At 47.1% G+C, this 19,824-nt stretch overlaps 1 non-coding gene across 1 annotated transcript; it reads right to left on the bottom strand.

Moving 5' to 3' along the window:
- Positions 1-18,894: 18,894 nt before the first annotated feature.
- Positions 18,895-18,998, bottom strand: LOC115862703 (U6 spliceosomal RNA). Its single transcript, XR_004043188.1, has one exon. It is a non-coding gene; the product is annotated as a U6 spliceosomal RNA (small nuclear RNA).
- Between the last annotated feature and the right edge of the window lie 826 nt (positions 18,999-19,824).

The following is a 19,824-nucleotide window of genomic DNA, read 5'->3' as shown; positions in this document are numbered from 1 at the left end:
CCTTGGCAACCACAAGTCTGTTCTCTATGTCTGTGAGTCTATTTCTGTTTTGTAAATAAGTTCATTTGTGTCATATTTTAGATTCCACATATAAGTGATACATGATTTTGTCTTTCTCTGAGTTACTTCACTTAGTATGATAGTCTCTAGGTCCAGCCCTGTTGCTGCACATGGCATTATTTCATTCTTTTTTATGGCTGGGTAGTATTCCATCGTGTATATATACCACATCTTCTTTATCCATTCATCTGTCAATGGACATTTAGGTTGTTTCCACGTCTTGGCTATTGTAAATAGTGCTGCTATGAACATAGGGGTGCATGTATCTTTTCGAATTATAGTTTTGTCTGAATATATGGCCAGGAGTGGGATTGCTGGATCGTATAAAGCCTTGGATTTTAACAGGTGCTGGACCTTGGGCCAAGCACTTATTAGAGAAGCAGAGGCTCTGGCATGAAACTTAGTCCCTTGAAGGGCTATATCTTGAATGAAAGAATGTGGTAGAAAAAAATCTGATTGATACCATTGAGGCATACCTAGGAAACTTGTCCATTTTGGCTTAGGCTCTGGGTGGAGGGAATTTTTCCTCAGGGAATTCATAACCACAGGCTTTTCTTCAGGCCTGATTGGGGTTTGGGCATACCCTTACGGAGCAGTTCAGGAAACCCCAAGCATTGAAATAAACTGAAACTCGGCTCTGGCCAAAGCCAGGGAAAACACCCTCAACCAGCCTCATGCAGAATTACAGCAGACTAATACAGACCAAACCTAAGTTCATAGTTGAAAACTGCAGAGCGCAACTTCCCTGGTGGTGCAGTGGTTAAGAATCTGCCTGCCAATGCAAGGGACACTGGTCTGAACCCTGGTCCAGAAAGATCCCACATGCTGCGGAGCAACTAAGCCCATGTGCCACAACCACTGAGCCTGCTCTCTAGAGCTTGCGAGCCACAACTCCTGAGCCCATGCGCCGCAACTACTGAAGCCTGTGCGCTCTAGGGCCCGCGTGCCGCAACTACTAAGCCCGCGTGTTGCAACTACTGAAGCCCACGTGCCTAGAGCCTGGGCCCAGCAACAAGAGAAGCCACTGCAATGAGAAGCCCGTGCATGGCAATGAAGTGTTGCCCCCGCTCGCCACAACTAGAGAAAGCCCACATGAGGCAACAAAGACCCAACACAGCCAAAATTAAATTAATTAATTAATTTAAAAAAAAGAAAACTGCAAAACATACCAGATGATAAAGTGATGAACCAGTATGGGCTGCTGGTTCCCTTCCCCAAATTTAACCTTGGAGAAACTGGAAAAAAGAAAGAAATCCGGATCCGAGGAATAACAAAATGTTGAGAAGTCCTCAGGGACAAAGAGGTGATCTGACATAGTATTCTGCTGCTTCTTTCTTTGTAACAAATGACCAAAAATTTAGTGGCTTGCAACAGTTGTTTTATTATGCCCACAGATTCTGTGGATCAGGAATTCCAGCAAGGCTCAGCTGGAAGATTCTTTGGTTCCTTGTAGCAATGACTGAGGTCACTCAGGTATTCAGCTGGCAAGTGGGTTGGCACAGAGGGTCCCAGTGACTTCACTCAGGTGGCTGGACTACTAGGACTCAGAGATTAGGATTGCTGACTGGAGTGTCTGTATGTGGCCTTGAGCTTCCTTCAAACATGGCAGCCCCAAAGTAATCAGATTCCTTACATGGCAGCTCAGCACTCCAAATATATTTCAGTAGACAAAGCAGAAGCCCTTGGGTGTCATGCATGATCAGTTCTGCTGTGTTCTATCAGTTATTAGCAAGTCACTAAGTCCAGCCAAGATTCAAAGGAGGGGGTGGAGGGGAAGGAGACATAGACCTTGGATGAATAAGAGTATCAGAATTTGTGGATCTATTTTGAAACCACTACAGTTAGATGGGGCAGTGGGTTGTGGACGAGTCGTTGACTTTTTCCATCCCTCTCTTTCAGTGTTGCCTTGGGTAAATGATTGCCTGAGACATGAGAGCATCAGCCACTCACACCCTCTGGAGAGGGTGAGGTCACATCAGGGTGCTCCAGATTCCTATTTTATTTAATGGGTTATAACATTGCTCTCTATTTTGATGCTCAAATTGTGTCCAGTTTGGCCAGCAGGACCCCTTTCGAGCTGGCTTCTGTGTCCTATTGACATTTCTTCACCATTCTCTGAATACTTTCTTGCTCTCCGGCACAGAATGATCTAGGCACATCTTGTTTTTTTTCTCTGCCTCAGCCTTGAAACCATCCACCTCTGCAAGGGTCCCTGGTTTCTTTTAGTGGGAAATGGTGTTTAGAAGCCAAGATGTGGGTGCTGGGTGTGCTCATTGCTAATGAGGTGTTGCTACTCCCAGGCCCTCTCAATGCACAGGCCTAGAAGAAAAACACAAACAAGGCAAAAAACAGAATAACTGTCTAATCCCTACACCATACACACATTTTAAAATAGACTTTATTTTTAGAGTAGTTCACAGCAAAAGTGAGTAGAAGGTACGGAGAAGTCCCATATGCCCCCAGCCCTAACCCTCACAGCCTCCCCCGCTATTAATATCCCACACATCAATTGTATATTTGTTACAACGGATCAGCCTACATCAACATCATTACTACCCAAAGTCTGTAGATTATACTAGAGTTCACGCTTGTGCATTCTTTAGGTTTGGACAAATGTATAAATGACACGTATCTACCAGTAGAGTGTCTATACAGAATAGTTCCCCCGCCCTAAAAATCCTCTGCGCTCTGCCTGTTCATCCCTCCCTTCCCCCAACCCCTGGCAGCCAATGATTTTTTTAATGTCTCTGCAATTTTGCCTTTTCCAGAATATCATATAGTTGGAATCAAACAGTGTGTAGCCTTTTCAGGTTGGCTTCTTTTGCTTAGCAGTATGCATTTACGTTTCCTCCATATCTTTTCACGGCTTAATAGCTCATATCTTTATAGCACTGAATAAAAACCCATTGTCTGGAGGTACCGCAGTTTATTTATCCGTTCACCTGCTGAAGGGCATCTTGGCTGCGTCCAAGTTTGGGCCATTATGAATTTAAAGCTGCTCTAAACATTTGTGTGCAGGTTCTTGTGTCGATATACGTTTTCAGCTCCTTTGGATAAATACCAAGAAGCATGATCGTTGGCACACACTTTTTATCTTTCTATTCCAATCCAACATCGCTGGTTTGTTCTCGTTTTCTCTAAGAGGGACTTTTCGAGGGCAAAATCCTACAGATTTTGAAAGAACGGAAGACGATGCAACAGCAAGAATGCTTGGAAAGATGAAAAGCACCCAGATGAGTGAAAAGATCTTAGCAGTCCTGAGAAAAATAACCCAGAAGAGAACAACAGCTGAGAACCAACTTTAAGCAGCAAAATTCCCTCAAATTTGAGGAGTCGTCTGAAACAGCTACAGTGTAAGTGGGAAGGGAGTTGATTGCAAGTCTGTTTAAGAAGCAGCCAGATATCCCTGTTAGCCTCTCCTAACTGCAGATGAAGCAACCACACCTCCTGTGTTCTGTGAAAAGCCTAGGGATTCATCCTGGGGGTGGGGGGTGGGGCCGGCTGGAGGGGAAATAAGAGGATATGTGGCCTGGAGTGGGGTATGGGGGAGATCAGTCCATTCTGAAAACAAGCAGACTGACAGAGTGAAGGTACACTCTTTCTCTACCTGACGTAAAACAGAAAAACTAAGATATAGACATGTAAGCTTCCTATTAGAGTTGGCCGATGCCCTGCCTTGAGCTGGGCCAATTTACACACCTCCCCCCGCCAAACTCCCCGTGGAAGTGCCCACTTCCTTCCAATGGCAAATAGCGTCAGCAACCGATTTTATCTTTGCCAATCTCATAGGTGAAAAATGGTACTCAGGGTAGTTTTAAATGGCAGGAAATGAAATTAAAACCGTAGTGAGACAGGCATTTCACGCCTATCAGATTGGCAACATTTTTAAAGTCTAACAATACTGATTGTTGGCGTGGAGGTGAAACAACAGAATATTTACACCCTGTGGGTGAGAACGGACATTGACATGACCGCCTGGGGAGACAGCTTAACCGATAGCTGACGACGTTCCCACTGCACACCCCAGTGCATGCTCTTTGTGAATAGAAACACTGGTAACGAAGTGCCCATTAACAGGAGAATGAAGTTGTAAGTTTTGCTATATTGATAGAGTGGAAAGCTATATACAGCAATGAAACTGAATTAACTAAAGATATAAGTATAAACATGAATGAATTTCCCCAACATAACATCAGCAGACCACAGCAAGCTGCAGAAGAATACATGCAGGATGTTATCCTTCATCTAAAGTTAAAAAATAAGCAAATGGGGCTTCCCTGGTGGCGCAGCGGTTGAGAGTCCGCCTGCCGATGCAGGAGACGCGGGTTCGTGCCCCGGTCCGGGAAGATCCCACATGCCGCGGAGCGGCTGCGCCCGTGAGCCATGGCCGCTGAGCCTGCGCGTCCGGAGCCTGTGCTCCGCAACAGGAGAGGCCACAACAGTGAGAGGCCCGCGTACCGCAAAAAAAACCAAAAAAAAACAAATGACTGGTATGGATTGCTGGGTTTGTAAGCACCTGTCCTATAAGTTTAAAGGAATGTGGGAGCAATAAAAGATGCCCCAATTGCGATATTGGTTGCTTCTGGTGGGCAAGGAGAAGGCTGTTATCCAGGAGGAGTAATTAGCAGGTTTCACCTAAATTGATGACATTTTGCCCTTGAACTGGATGGTCAAGACAGGGATGTTCATTGTTCCTTGTAACATTAGCACGTTGTAAATATTTCATAAGGCAAATGAGAAATGAGGGTAGGTGTCCCAGGCAGAGGGAACAGCAGGGATGAAGGTCCTGAGGCAGGAGGCTGGGATGCTAAGAGCAAAGAGCCGGGTGCACAGGGAGTGAGATGTGACGAAACAGCCAGCAGGGGCCAGACCAGGCCGGGGCCTCCTTAAGAACTGTGTTCCTTTCTCCTGAGAACAACAGGGAATCATGGAAAGAATTTAAGCATGTTAAGTTACACGATCAGATTTGCACTTTGAAATGATTGTATCAGCTACTGGATGAAAAGCAGAGGGAAGCAGGAGTGGGAGCCGTAAGCCCAGTCAGGAGTGGTGACAAATTGAAATTATAATAGAGTGACCTCAGTTCAGGTGTTCAAAAACGGAGTCAAGCGGCCTTTGAGCGTCTGGTCTCAGACACCTCTCTGCACCACTGAGAACTTGAACTTTCTTTGAACTGCACGGGATCCGAGGACACCACCAGCTGTAGTCAGAACAATAACCTGCTGGCTGCAGCCTTTTCCTCTCAAGTTCTCTCCTTGTAACTGTGCAACCATTTCGGACCCCAACCAATTCTTACTTAACAAGCACCCTTACTGCTTGCCAGCTCCAATTATAATTCTTGAGAAACAACTCATGTAACTAACTGTAACTTTGCAAGTTTGCTCTTATATGCCTCCCCTAGTTTGTAATCCAGCGGAGAGCAATTCAAGTGCTTCTTGAATCTGTGTCTCCTGGGCTGCAGTCCAAACAAACCCCCAATAAACATCTTTTTATTTCAATCAGGTCTTTGTTTCTGAAATTTTGACTAACAGTAGGTTGGTGTAAGGACCCAGGTGAGGCACAATGGTGGCTTAGATCACCTTCCAAACCTGCAAGTACAGGGCTCTGGAGACAAGTGGTTGGAGTCAAGAACTGTCTAGGAGGTGGAATCAATAGCCCTGCTTAAGGGGGATGGAGGGGAGGAGGAGGTCAAGGGTGACTCCTAGCTTTCTGGCTTGAGCCCCTGAATGGATGGGGGTATAGAAAATATGGTTTCCTATTGTCACCGTATCAAATTACTACAAATTTAGTGGCTTAAAACAACATAGAGCGCTTCCCTGGTGGCGCAGTGGTTGGGAGTCAGCCTGCCAATTCAGGGGACATGGGTTCGAGCCCTGGTCCAGGAAGATCCCACACGCCGCGGAGCAGCTAAGCCCATGCGCCACAACTACTGAGCCTGTGCTCTAGGGCTCGCGAGCCACAACTACTGAGCCCACGAGCCACAACTACTGAAGCCCACGTGCCTAGAGCCCGTGCTGTGCAACAAGAGAAGCCACCACAACGGGAAGCCCGCGCACCACAACGAAGAGAAGCCCCCGCTTGTCGCAACTAGAGAAAGCCCGTGCGCAGCAACGAAGACCCAACGCAGCCAAAACTAAATAAAATTTACAAAAAAGCTTTAAAACAAAAAACAACATAGATTTGGGGACTTCCCTGGTGGTCCAGTGGGTAAGACTCCGTGCTCCCAAAGCAGGGGGCCAGGGTTTGATCCCTGGTCCGGGAACTAGATCCCACGCGCATGCTGCAACTAAGACCCGCCGCGGCCAAAATAAATAAATAATTAAATAAAGTTTTAACGACCCGATGTAGATTTATTATCTTACAGTCCAGGAGGTCAGAAGTCCTAAAATCAGTGCATCAAGAGGACTGCATTCCTCCTGGGGCTCTAGGGGAGAGTCCATCTCCTTGCCTTTTCCAGCTTCAGGGGGCTGCCCGCTTTCCGTGGCTCATGGCCACTTCCTCCACCTTCAAAGAACCACAGCGTCTTCAGATCTCTCTCTCTGCTGAGGTTGTCACATTGCCCTCTCTCTTCTGTCAAATCTCCCTTTGCCTCCCTCCTATAAGGATACTTGTGATTCTATTTTGAGCCCATCTGGATAATCAGGATAATCCCCACCCCAAGATCCTTAATTTAATCACAGCTTCAAAAGTCCCTTTTGCCATGGAAGGTAGCTCTCACAGGTTCCAGGGCTCAAGACCTGGAGATCACTGGAGGGCATTGTTCAGCCTACCATACCTGCCTGAACCAAGGAGCTCAGTCAAGGGCGCAAGCCATGCTGGGGGCTGGTGAGTGTCCTGTCCTTGTCAGAAGGCCTCAGGGCATCTGAACTGGCCCCAGATCTCTGCTTGCTTTTGCTCTAGCAAAGTCCTTCCCCTGTTCTAGCCTGAGGGAAGAATGAGGGCCGGCTGAGTCCAATTAATGAGGGCTGGCTGAGTCCAATTCCCTTCCTGCTTCATGAGGTGGTGGAGCTCAGTGGTGAAAAGTGTGGCCTCTAGAGCTAGCCTGCCTGGATTCGTGTCTGAGCTTTGCCACCTCTGAGCTGTGTGACTTTGGAAAATTGCTGAATTTCCCTGTGCATTTCCTTATGAGTATTATGGACTGACTTGTGTCTTCTCAAAATTCATGTATCGAAACCCTAATCCCCAGTACCTCAGAACGTGACCGTATTTGGAGATAGAGCTTTTAAAGAGGTGATTAGGTTAAATGAGGCCATCAGGGTGGGGCCTCATCCAATCCAGCTGATGTCCACTAAGAAGAGGAAATTTGGACACAGAACAAGGAGAAACACCAGGCACTTGCAGAGGAGAGACCATGTGAGGTCACCTTGAGAAGGTGGCTGTCTGCAAGCCAGGAAGAGAGGCCTCAGAGGAAACCAAACCTGCTGACACCTTGATCTTGGACTTCCAGCCTCTGGAATTGTGAGAAAACAAATTTCTCATGCCTAAGCAACCCAGTTGGTAGAATTTTGTTATGGCAGCCCTAGCAAACTAATACATCTATTAAGTCAGGATAAGACCATTATCCATCTTCCTAGGGTTGTTATAGATGTGTCAGGTCCTGAGCTAACAGACAGGGCTGTCATTTATTGTGTCCAATGTGCTAGATGTTGGGAAAACAGCAGTGAATAAGGAAGACTGTTGGGATCGTCTGTTGCTACACAACATAGCACCCCGAAACTTAGTGGCTTAAGACAACAGCACTCACTTGTGAGCTGTCCTGGGTTTACTGGGCTCAGTTGGGTGGTTCTGCGCCATGTGGTGACAGCTGGGGCTGCAGTCATCTGGATGCTTAACTAGACTTTATTTATTTATTTTATTTTTGGCTGAGTTGGGTCTTTGTTGCTGCGCGCGGGCTTTCTCTAGTTGCGGCGAGCGGGAGCTACTCTTCGTTGCGGAGCACGGGCTCTAGGCGCACAGGCTTCAGTGGTTGTGGCACGCGGGCTCAGTAGTTGTGGCTCACAGGCTCTGGAGCGCAGGCTCAGTAATTGTGGTGCACGGGCTTAGTTGTTCCGCGGCATATGGGATCTTCCTGGACCAGGGCTCAAACCAGTGTCCCCTGCATTGGCAGGCGGATTCTTAACCACTGTGCCACCAGGGAATTCCCTTAACTAGCCTTTAAATGTCCAAAATGGCTCACTCACATGGTTCTTGGCTGGAAGCTCAGCTGGGGCCCACTTCAGTCTCCTCCTTGGGGCTCCTCCAGGTGGCACCTGGGTTTCAGGTTTCCAAGTGTATGGAAAGCAGACGATGTAGGTATTTTAAGGCCAGCCTCGGAAATTACAGTCATTTCCATCTTGTGCTAGTGGTCAAAGCAAGCGTCACGGCCAAGGCCAGATTCTAATGGGAAGGCCTCCACAGGGGCTGAGTCCCAGGGAAGTGTTCATGGATGGCTTTCTGTGGAAAGTGGCTGCCACACCAATAAAGATCGTTGCCTCACATCACATTCTAGCTCAGGGCTTTTTGATTGAAAGTTGGGCTGGGAGTTCCCTGGTGGTCTAGTGGTTAGGATTTGGTGCTTTCGCTGCTAAAAAAAAAAAAAAAAAAAAGTCGGGCTGCCAGGGATGCTCCTGGTATCCCGTGGAAGCAGGCAGAGTTCTGGGAGCTTTTCTCAAGTGCCCCACAACTTAATATTTTCCTCTCCCACTCCTCATTCTAGAAGGTGCCTTTTTAGGTGAAGGAAATTAGCGCTTATTTCATGAGGCAGTCTTTTTCTTAAACTTTTTTTGGGGAAATTATTATGGGAAAATTGCAAAAATTGGACTGAGATACCCATATAACCCTTTACTCAGCTTCCCCTAATATTAGCATCTCACATAACTAAAGTCCAACTATCAAAAGCAGGAAATTAACATTGGTACAAAACCAGTAACTCAATGACAGACCTTATTTGAATTTTAGCAGTTTTCCCTTTAATGTCCTTTTTTCTGTTCCAGAAACCAATCCAGGATCCAACACTGCATGTAGTGGTTCTTCCTCCTGAGTGTCCCCCAATCCTTATCTTCCATGGCCTTGGCACTTTTTTTTTTTTTTTTTTGATGTGGACCATTTTTAAAGTCTTGATTGAATTTGTTACAAGATTGCTTCTGCTTTATGTTTTAGTTTTTTTGGCTGCGAGGCATGTGGGATCTTAGCTCCCCAACCAGGGATTGAACCCACACCCCCTGCATTGGAAGGCAAAGTCTTAACCACTGGACCACCAGGGAAGTCCCAACCTTGGCACTTTTAAAGGATATCGATCAGTTATTTTGTAGAACATCCCTCAGTTTGGGTTTGTCCGAGGTTCCTTCCTGATTATATTGACAATGTGCATTTTTGTCAAGAATACCCCAAAAGTGATGTTTTGCTCCTTGGTGTGTTATATTGAGGGTGCATGATGTAGCTGTGTCTTATTATAGGTGATATTAACCTTGAGTACTTGGTTAAGGTGGTGTCTGCTGGGTTTCTTCAGTGTGAGATTACTGTTTTTCCATTGTAATTGACAAATGTCTTGGGGGGAGATACTTTGAGACTATGCAAATGTACTGTTTCTCCTCAAACTTTTGCCCACTAATTTTAGCATCCATCAGTAAGTAGATCTTGCCTGCAACAATTTGATCAGGCAGTCTTTTAAATCTCTCTCTCTTTTTTTTTTTTTTTTTTTGTGGCATAAATTATGTGTGTGTTGGGGAGGCTGGGGAATCTGACGCTACTGTAGGGGAGGAGGGACTTCCTTCTACCCTCTTCCGGTTCAGTGGCCGGGTCTGTGAACTAAACTGACAACAGGCAGATTAACAAGAGAAAAGTCATACAGATTTATTAATTTTCAGTTTTATGTGCACAGGGGTATCATACAAAAAAAATAGTGAGTACCCCCCCCCCCAAAACAGTGAAATCTGAGAGTTTACATACCATCTTAATAGGGGAAAGGGAAGGGAAGAGAGGTCACATATGGGAGAGAAAGTGATTTTTACAGAAGATAAATGGGCCCTTAGGAGAAAAGATGGGAGAAATGAGAGTTTGTGTCAATGTTTGTCTAGATTTTGTGCCAACTTCTAGTCTCCTCTCATGGGATAAGAGTCAATCTTCCCTGGTTGATGAAATTCCCAGAGAGGCAATTTATGACAACTCCATTTTTTTTGAAGAGGATCTAATTTTAGACAGGTATAGGAAGTTCAGAGAAGGCCTCTGCATTTGTTGATTCTCGAACGTCTTCACCTCAAAACAGTCCTCATGCAAATATGGCATATTTTGATCTCCTAAATTTCCCCCATCTGAAGCTTTGTCCGAAGATTCACATGTTAAAAGTTGAGTGGTTGGCTGTGGAGAGAAGATTCAGGTTAGCAGTTGAGTGGCAAGAGATCTGCAAAGTGAGATACAAACATAGATTAGAATGAGAATAAACAAAGAGCAGAGAAGAATGCTTCCCCACATCCCAGGAAACCAGCCTCCCAGTCTGGGGAACAGGTCCGTCCAATAAAATGGCTGAGACTCATTTAATTGATGGAGAGTGTTCATCTTCTTCCTTTCTTTCTTTTTTAGTTTTTGGCCGCGCCGTGCCGCATGCGGGATCTTAGTTTCCCGACCAGAGATCAAACCCGCTGCCCCTGCAGTGGAAGCGCGGAGGCTTAACCACTGGACCACCAGGGAAGTCCCCTATCTTTACTCTCTCTCTTTTTTTTAAATGTTTATTATTATTATTATTATTATTATTTTGGCTGCGTCAGGTCTTTAGTTGTGGCACGCGGAATCTTCATTGCTGCATGTGGGATCTTTTGCGGCGCGCGGGCTTCTCTCTAGTTGTGGCGCGCAGGCTCTGTAGTTTGCGGCACGCGGGGCTCTCTAGTTGAGGTATGCCGGCTCAGTAGTTGTGGCACGTGGGCTTAGATGCCCCGCAGCATGTGGGATTTTAGTTCCCCCACCAGGGATCAAACCCCTGCCCCCTGCAATGGAAGCATGGAGTCTTAACCATTGGGCCGCCAGGGAAGTCCCCTATCTTCTCTTTTAAAAGGTATAAACTAGACACTGTTTGTCCTATCGGATTCACATAAAGGCAGCATTTTCTGCCAATGATTGCACAAGCTCCTCCTTGCTTGCAGTCAGTGTACCCAGGGTGGGACAATTTGGGGATACAACAGAGGCTAAACTATTACTTTCTGACTGGAGCACTTGCAATGTCCGCATATGCTATCGAACTCCTGTTCTATGACCACGGAAGATTCGGGATCGCCTTTTCCAACTTTTCCCCAAAGTTGGAAATAAGACTCTCACCACTGAAACTATCCCGGCCATACACAAGTGGATTTTCTATGTCTTCTCGTCTTTGTGAACGAAGGAGCACACATCTGTAATTTGCTGGCATTTAAGGTGGACAGCCTGGCGATGGAGGGAACCCGGTATCCGAGGCGCACTGTCCTGACCACTTATTTAGGAAGATACCTTATCACCACAGGAGAGAAAAAGGTCAGTGTGGTTCACCAACAGGGTCAGAGTAAAACCTACAGTTCCCTAGGATCGGGGAGGTTCACAACCTTTGTCCTTTGGTCATATCACCACCTGGACACCTCCATTCTCCACGTGCTTCTGTCCACTTGCAAGAGTGTTGCCAGACCAGGTTCATCTGCCCAACACACAGCAAGCCAAACACGGAGGTGCCGCGGTTTGCAGCACAGAAGGGGTTATTCTCCTCCCAAGGCAGCCAAGCGAGCAGATGGGGAGAGCAGATCTCAAATCTGCCTGCCCAAAGGCGAGGGGCTCGGGATATTGATGGGCCAAAGAAGCAGGGTGGACTTAGGCGGGGGAAAGGTGATGGGAGGGAGGGAGAAGGTGAGGTAATCGGTGTTCTGCGCAGGCGTATCTAAGCTACGTTCTTCTTCATGGGATGCGAGAGCAAATTTGGGAGAATTTGGGGCTGTGATGTCAGAAGGTCACCCATCCAACAGCAAGTCTGTTCTGTGCAGACTCCCATCAGCCATGTTGCTTGCATCTGGTTTCAGCCAGTTTTGTTGTATTACAAGCAGAGGGGTTTATAACAAGCTATTCCTTAGCTACTGCTCTGTTAGACAAGCTCTAGACTTTCTGTGAGTTACCCGTTTCTGTTGTGGGTTTTTAAACCCTAGGCTTCGTGGTTTGAAGAGCAAGACAGGTTGCAGAATATCTGATCGGGGAGGCCAGCGGTCCAGCTTTGGCAACTGTAAGGCTTGGCTTTGTCACCTGAGCAAGTGAGTCCAGATTTGGGGTTTCCCCATAGATAACTGGTGGTGTCAGGCAGCCTGATCATGGGAACAGCTGGGCTCCTCCAGGTCGTTCATGGGTGGCCTGTGAACCAACAGAAACTTTTGGTGATCTCACAGTTTTTGTCACTAGCGTTAGTGCTAGAAACACTTATGCCCTCTGTGAGTGGTTTGAGGACGTTGCCTCTAGAATCAAACCACAGGGTTTGGTCGCCGTATTACCTTTAAAGGTCACCTCTGGTCTAGCATCATGCCTGTTCACACAGCAAAGGGACAAGTTCCTTTCCAATGATTTTTTAAAAAATTTTTATTTATTTTTGGCTGCGTTGGGTTTTCATTGCTGCGCGCGGGCTTTTCTCTAGTTGCAGCGAGCAGGGGCTATTCTCTGTTGTGGTGCGTGGGCTTCTCATTGCGGTGGCTTCTCTTGTTACAGAGCATGGGCTCTAGGCATGTGGGCTTCAGTAGTTGTGGCACACAGACTCAGCAGTTGTGGCTTGCGGGCTCTAGAGTGCAGGCTCAGTAGTTGCGGCACACTTAGTTGGGCTTAGTTGCTCCGCGGCATGTGGGATCTTCCCGGACCAGGGATCGAACCCGCGTCCCCTGCATTGGCAGGTGAATTCTCAACCACCGCACCAGCAGGGAAGTCCCTCTTCCAATGTTTTTACCCGAGCAAGAGATAGACCTTGAGCTGCCATAGAGGGATTTCCGAGCCCAATGAACTCACCAGAGAGGGAGATGGAGTTGGGGTGTTTTGGGGTCATGGATACCATATCCTTTCGTTCATCCATCTTCCGTAGTTAGTTCATCAGGTGATCATATTGGCAGAATGAAAACTGGGTCAGGTTCCTTTTCTCGACTAGATTTTTTTTTTTTTTTTTTTTTTTTTTTGGCCACGCTGCACGGCATGCAGAATCTTAGTTCCCTGACCAGGATCCAACCCATGCCCCCTGCAGTGGAAGCACAAAGTCTTAACCACTGGTCCACCAGGAAAGTCCCTCTTGACTAGATTATGACATAACCAGCAATCAGACTGATTCATTAACATGGCCATGATTTGGAAGATGGGTGCAGGGGGCTGCTAGTTTGTCCTTGACCTACGGAAAAAGCAGTCGGAGTGGATAGGAGTAAGATACGGTTTGAAAGAGAGCCATGACGCATGAACAGAGACAGAATAGGACCGATGGAGGCAAGCCACTTCCCATCAGCCTTTCAACAAATGGGAGAAAAGGAGAAACTTTCGTTTAAATTGTCAAAGGAGTTTTGTTTTGTTTTCCTGCTGTCCTGGGAGGGGGTGTTCAAAGGAAGAGGAAAGAAAAACCAAAAAAGTGAAGATGAAGTTCTTGATCTGTGATCTTGGGAAGGAGCTGTCTCCTTCTGGGCATCGTCAGCTGCAGGAGCCGGGGAACTGGCTCCGGAACTTTTTCGTTGGAGGTCATCACCTGTAGGGATGGGCTTGCGAGTGTCCTGGGAGTGCTGACCTGGGTCTAGTTTGGCACGTTTCCTGGGAATCCAGCAGGATCTCTCTTTTATTGTGATGGCAGTGCAGGTGGTCAGCAATACTCGCGAGATCCTTCCCAGCGAGGTGACAGCAGTGCTTTCTTCCAAAACCTTGACATACACTGGATCTCCTGGTCAGAAGGAGGACAAGGCATGTTGATCGGTGGCCGCCTGTCAACAACATGCTCCAAGAACACAGGTAGACCTCTTTTATTGCACTTTGCTCTACTGCACTTCACAGGTGCTGCATTTTTACAAACTGAAGGTTTGTGGCAACCCTGCGTGGAGCAGGTCTGTTGGCGCCATTTTTCCAACAGTATTTGCTCGCTTCGTGTCTCTGGGTCAGTAATTCTTGCAATGTTTCAAACTTTTTCATTAATGGTCTATTTGCTATGATGATCTGTGCTCAGCGATCCTTGATGTCACTATTGTAATTATTTTTGGGGTGCCAGGAGCAGCACCCGTCTGTAAGACGGCGAACTTAATTGATAAATACTGTGTGTGTTCTGACTGCTTCACCGACCGGCCCTTCCTCTGTCTTTCTCCCTCTCCTCGGGCCTCCCTGTTCCCTGAGACACAACAATATCGAAATTAGGCCAATTACTAACCCTACAGGAACCTCTAAGTGTTCAAATGAAAGGAAGAGTCACGTGTCTCTCACTTAACATCAGAAGCTAGAGGGGACTTCCCTGGCGGTCCAGTGGTTAGAACTCCGCACTTGCACTGCAACGGGCAGGGGTTCAATCCCTGGTCGGGGAACTAAGATCCCAGAAGCCACGTGGTGAGGCCAAAAAAAAAAAAAAAAAAAAAGGAAAAAAGAGCTAGAAAGGATTAAGCATAATGGAGGCACGTTGAAAGCCAAGATAGGCCGAAAGCTTGGCCTCTCTTGCCGACCAGTTTAGCCAAGTTGCGATCGCCAAGGAAAAGTTCTTGAAGGAAATGAAAAGTCCTACTCCAGTGAACACGCGAATGCTAAGAAAGCCAAGCAGCCTTATTGCTGAGACGGAGAAAGTGTGAGTGGTCTGGATAGAAGAGCAAACCGGCCACAACGTTCCCTTCAGCCAAAGCCTCCTCCAGAGCAAGGCCCTAACTCTCTTGAATTCTGTGAAGGCTGAGAGAGGCGAGGAAGCTGCAGAAGAGAAGTCTGAAGCCAGCAGAGGTTGGTTCCTGAGGCTTAAGGAAAGAAGCGCCTCCGTAACCTAAAGGTGCAAAGTGAAGCAGCGAGTGCTGATGGAGAAGCTGCAGCAGGTTACCCAGAAGATCCAGCTGAGAAACTCATGAAGGCGGCTACGCTAAACAACAGATTTTCAACGTACATACAGTCCATAAAGCTATAGCTGCCATAGATAGTGATTCCTCTGATAGATCTGGGCAAAGTACATTTTTTAATATATATTTTAATTTATTTTTGGCTGAGTTGGGTCTTTGTCGCTGCACGCAGGCTTTCCTCTAGTTGTGGTGAGCGGGGGCTAGTCTCCGTTGCGGTGCCCGGGCATCTCACTGCGGTGGCTTCTCTTGTTGTGGAGCACGGGCTCTAGGCGCGCGAGCTTCAGTAGTTGCAGCACACGGGCTCGGTAGTTGAGGCACGCGGGCTCTAGAGCGCAGGCTCAGTAGTTGTGGTGCACGGGCTTAGTTGCTCCGCGGCATGTGGGATCTTCCCAGACCAGGGATTGAACCCATGTCCCCTGCATTGGGAGGCAGATTCTTAACCACTGTGCCACCAGGGAGGTCCCAGAAAAGTAAATTTTGAAACCTTCTGGAAAGGACTCACCATTCTAGACGGTTGAGGAGGATGTTACAAGGTATGACATTTTAGGGAGCAACCCAGAGTTTGTGCAAAGCAAGCAGCTTGTTTCTGCTGTAAATTTATTTATGTATTTATTTCCACCGTTCCTTAGTCTGATTCCAGTCACAGAGGAATACCAAACTGAGGGATAATCTCAGTTCTTCACTTCTTTTCCACCATCATAGCATCAGCACATCTAGTTGGATAACCTCCAGCCCCTCCAGTAAACATGCAATCAGCAAACAGCAGAAATAGCTCGAAGCCGGAGGTCAATGTATGGAACGTGTGTGGGACAGTGCAAGGGTCACTGTGGACCTTGGAGGATTTCCTGAGATAAGCTGTTCTCCAGAGACCTGCTGAGAGTCCCGAACGGCACATCAGGAAATACTTTGCTTAGAAATTTTATGGATGCCGGCGCGGAACCCATTGTCCTTTAGTTGCTTTGTTGCCGCCCGTCTGCACTCAGGTTCCACCTAACGGGAGATAAGGCAGCCAGCAGGTCAAATCATAGCTCAATAAAAAAAGAAAAAGAAAGGGGGGGGGCACTGGAAGTCCATTTGGCCCAATGTATAATCCGCTAGTGAATGTTTGGTTCATTTTTTAAAACTTGAGGTGTAATTGACTTTTTTCTTTCTGGCTGCATCTCGGCCTGTGGGATCTTAGTTCCCCAACCAGGGATCGAACCCGGGCCCCCTGCAGGGGAAGCGCGGAGTCTTAACCGCTGGACCGCCAGGGAAGTCCCGACATATAACATTATATTAGTTTCGCGTACACAACATAGTGATTCGATATTTGTATATATTGTGAAATGATCACAGTAAGTCTAGTTAACATTCGTCACCATACATAGTTAAAAAAACAATTTTTTTTCCTTGTGATAAAGAGTTGTAAGATCTACTCTCTCAGCCGTTTTCAAATATGCGATACGGTATTATGAACTACAGGCACCATGCCCTACGTTACATCCTCAGGACGTACCGTCTGGCACCCTTTTGTAGCCGTTTGTCTTTTTCAGTTTGTGGGGCACTTACCTGACTGATAATATCGGTCGGGGATAAAGGCAGGTTTAGACATTGGGTGGAGAAGGGGTGCGGGGGGTGGGGCGTTTAGCACGCTTATGGCCTCTGTTCATCCCTGGAGATGGAGTGTCAGTCTCCACGGTGTGGGCTCCACGGAGGACAGCAGTGATTTTAGCAGGGAGGTCAATTAGACCGTAATAGGGCAGCAGTGATATCCCCGTTGGCAGTCGGGGTACCAGCAGAGGTTAATAAGAATCCGTGGGGTTTCCACGTGCGCCAGCAGCGCAGCGGACTCCAAAAGCGTATCTGGAGTCGGCGTATGCACTGCCTGTTTGCAAGCTCTAGGAAGAGCTATGAGCTGGGCTGCTTGGGCTGACTTTACAGTGGGCGAAGCATATACCTCCAGCATTTCATGTGGGGAAATTCGGGCACGACTGGTGATCAGGTATCCCCGGGAATTTCATCTACAGGAGCCATCGCAAAATAGAAGTCCGGGTTGTCTGAGGGGGTGTCTAAGAGGTGCTCTCATGGCTTTGAGACCGTTTCTCTAGCTGCAGGGCAATCGGGTGGATGGCGTGGGGCTCTCCATCACCAGGGAGGGACAGTAGCGCAAACGGGTTTAAAGTGTTACAGCGATGGAAGAGGATGGTGGGGTGGGTTCCTAGGGCCAACTGTGTAGACAGGGGCCGTGTCATAGGAACAGCAGGGGGAGCAGAGGGGACTGGGGAGCCCCGTGTGAGGGTGGTGGCTCAGGGGGCCGTGCCAGATGCCACAGGGTCTAACTGACCTGGGAAATACGCTACAGGACTTATCTGAGAAGCCAAAAGTTGTCCTAAAATACCTACAGCAATTCCACCATCTTCATAGCAATAGAGGTGAAAAGCTTTGTCAAAATGAGGTCAGCCAAGAGCTGGGGGTGTAGACAATGACCATTTTAAAGTTTCAGGGGACCGATGTCCATTGCAGCACTATTTACAATAGCCGAGATATGGAAGCAACCTAAATGTCCATCAACAGAGGAATAGATAAAGAGGATGTGGTATATATATATGCAATGGAATATTACTCAGCCATAAAAAAGAACGAAATAATGCCATTTGCAGCAACATGGAGGGACCTAGAGATTGTCATACTGAGTGAAGTAAGTCAGACAGAGAAAGACAAATATATGATATCACTTATATGTGGAATCTAAAAAAATAATACAAATGAACTTACATACAAAAGAGAGATAGACCCACAGACATAGAAAACAAACTTATGGTTACCAAAGGGAAAGGGGGGGGGATAAATTAGGAGTTTAGAAATTAACATAAACACACTAGTATGTATAAAATAGACTGCCAACAAAGACCTATGGTACAGCACAGGGATTTTGTAATAACCTATAAGGGAAAAGAATCTGAAAAAGAATAGATATGTAAGTATATGTATAACTGAATCACTCTTCTGTACACTTGAAACTAACACAACATTGTAAATCAGCTATGCTTCAGTTACAAGAAAACAGTTTCAGAGGAGGTTCATGCTTCCGAGGGCCAGGACGTGGGCTCCAGGTAGCATCTGGAAGGAGGGCAAGTAAAGCTTGAACAAGGGCAGCAAAAATAGGAATCCGTTGGCGGCAGTAGCCAGGTGTGTCAGGGATTTACACGGCTGCTTTTTTGATTCGGGGAGAGGGATGGACAGAAGGGATTTAAGGCGTTTTGGGGTGAGTTTTGTGAGTCCCCTGCAATAACTCCTGTCCTGAGTAGGTGGCAGGGGTTAGCAGCCACTGAAACGTAGATCTGAAAGCTTTCTGGTCTTGTCTAGTGAGTGCCCTAAGGAGAACGAGAGGGTCTGTCTGGTCACCATGCTCGTCTAGTTACAGAGTAAGAGACCACCCATGTCTTGAGCAAGGATGGGGCCCGGGGTAACGGCTACAAAGCGAAGTCAACTGTGAGGGCTTGGGAAGATAATAGAGGAAGACACCCAACATCCCTGAGGTACATGAGTCCATGTTAATCGTCTCCCTTGAAACGTAATTGCAGAGAGAAATTGTGAGTGAGGAGTCAACAGCGGGGGAAAGAAAGCTGAGCAGAGGTCAATCCCTGTAAACCAGGCTGCGGCAGCGGGGGCTGATGTGAGGATAGCGGCTGGATTAGGGACTCGGGTGGAGAGGGGTGGCAAGAGTTTACGGATTTACCCCCTTGTACAAATACTAAAATAAATAAAAAAATTTAAACATCTTTATTGGAGTATAATTGCTTTACAATGCTGTGTTAGTTTCTGCTTTATAACAAAGTGAAAAAATACGGAACACTTCACAAATCTGTGTGTCATCCTTGTGCAGGGGCCATGCTAATCTCTGTATCGTTCCAATTTTAGTATATGTGCTGCCGAAGTGAGCATATAAATTTTTTAAAAAAGAAATCCAATTCCCGATCCTCTATCTTTTTAAAAAATATTCATTTATTTATTTAGGCTGTGCTGGGTTTTAGTTGCAGCACACGGGATCTTTAGTTACGGCATGCAGGCTTCTTAGTTGTGGCATGCATGCAGGATCTAGTTCCCCAGCCAGCGATCGAACCCGGGACCCTTGCATTGGGAGCATGGAGTCTCACCCACTGGACCACCAGAGAAGTCCCCTGATCCCCTATCTTAAGTTAAATGTTGGGTGCTGGGGTGTGACTGAGGATAGACTGACCTTGTCCTTGATGGGGAATTGCCCCCAGAAGGGGGAGAACGGACCCTCTGAGGGCTCGGTGTTCTGGGATGATTGCTTTTTGTTGTTGGTTTTTTGGCTGTGTTAGGTCTTCGTTGCTGTGTGCGGGCTTTCTCTAGTTGAGGCGAGTGGGAGCTACTCTTCGTTGTGGTGTGCGGGCTTCTCATTGCGGTGGCTTCTCTTGTTGCGGACCGTGGGCTCTAGGCGTGCGGGCTTCAGTAGTTGTGGCACGCGGGTTCGGTAGTTGTGGCTCGCAGGCTGTAGAGCACAGTCTCAGTAGTTGTGGCACATGGGCTTAGTTGCTCCGCAGCATGTGGGATCTTCCTGGACCAGGGCTCGAACCCGTGTCCCCTGCGTTGGCAGGCAGATTCTTAACCCCTGAGCCAGGGTTAGTCCCAGGGAAGTCCCCTGGATGATTGCTTTTTAAGCTTTCCTTTATTTGAAGTTCAGGACAACTGCTTTCCCAATGCCTGGCTTTTTACACAATGTGCAGTTGTCTTGGGACAAAGGCAA

Source organism: Globicephala melas, chromosome 19 (assembly GCF_963455315.2).
Source record: "Globicephala melas chromosome 19, mGloMel1.2, whole genome shotgun sequence".
Classification (NCBI taxonomy): Eukaryota; Metazoa; Chordata; class Mammalia; order Artiodactyla; family Delphinidae; genus Globicephala; species Globicephala melas.
The sequence above is the reverse complement of the archived record's forward strand: the minus strand, read 5'-3'. Positions and strand labels throughout refer to the sequence as shown.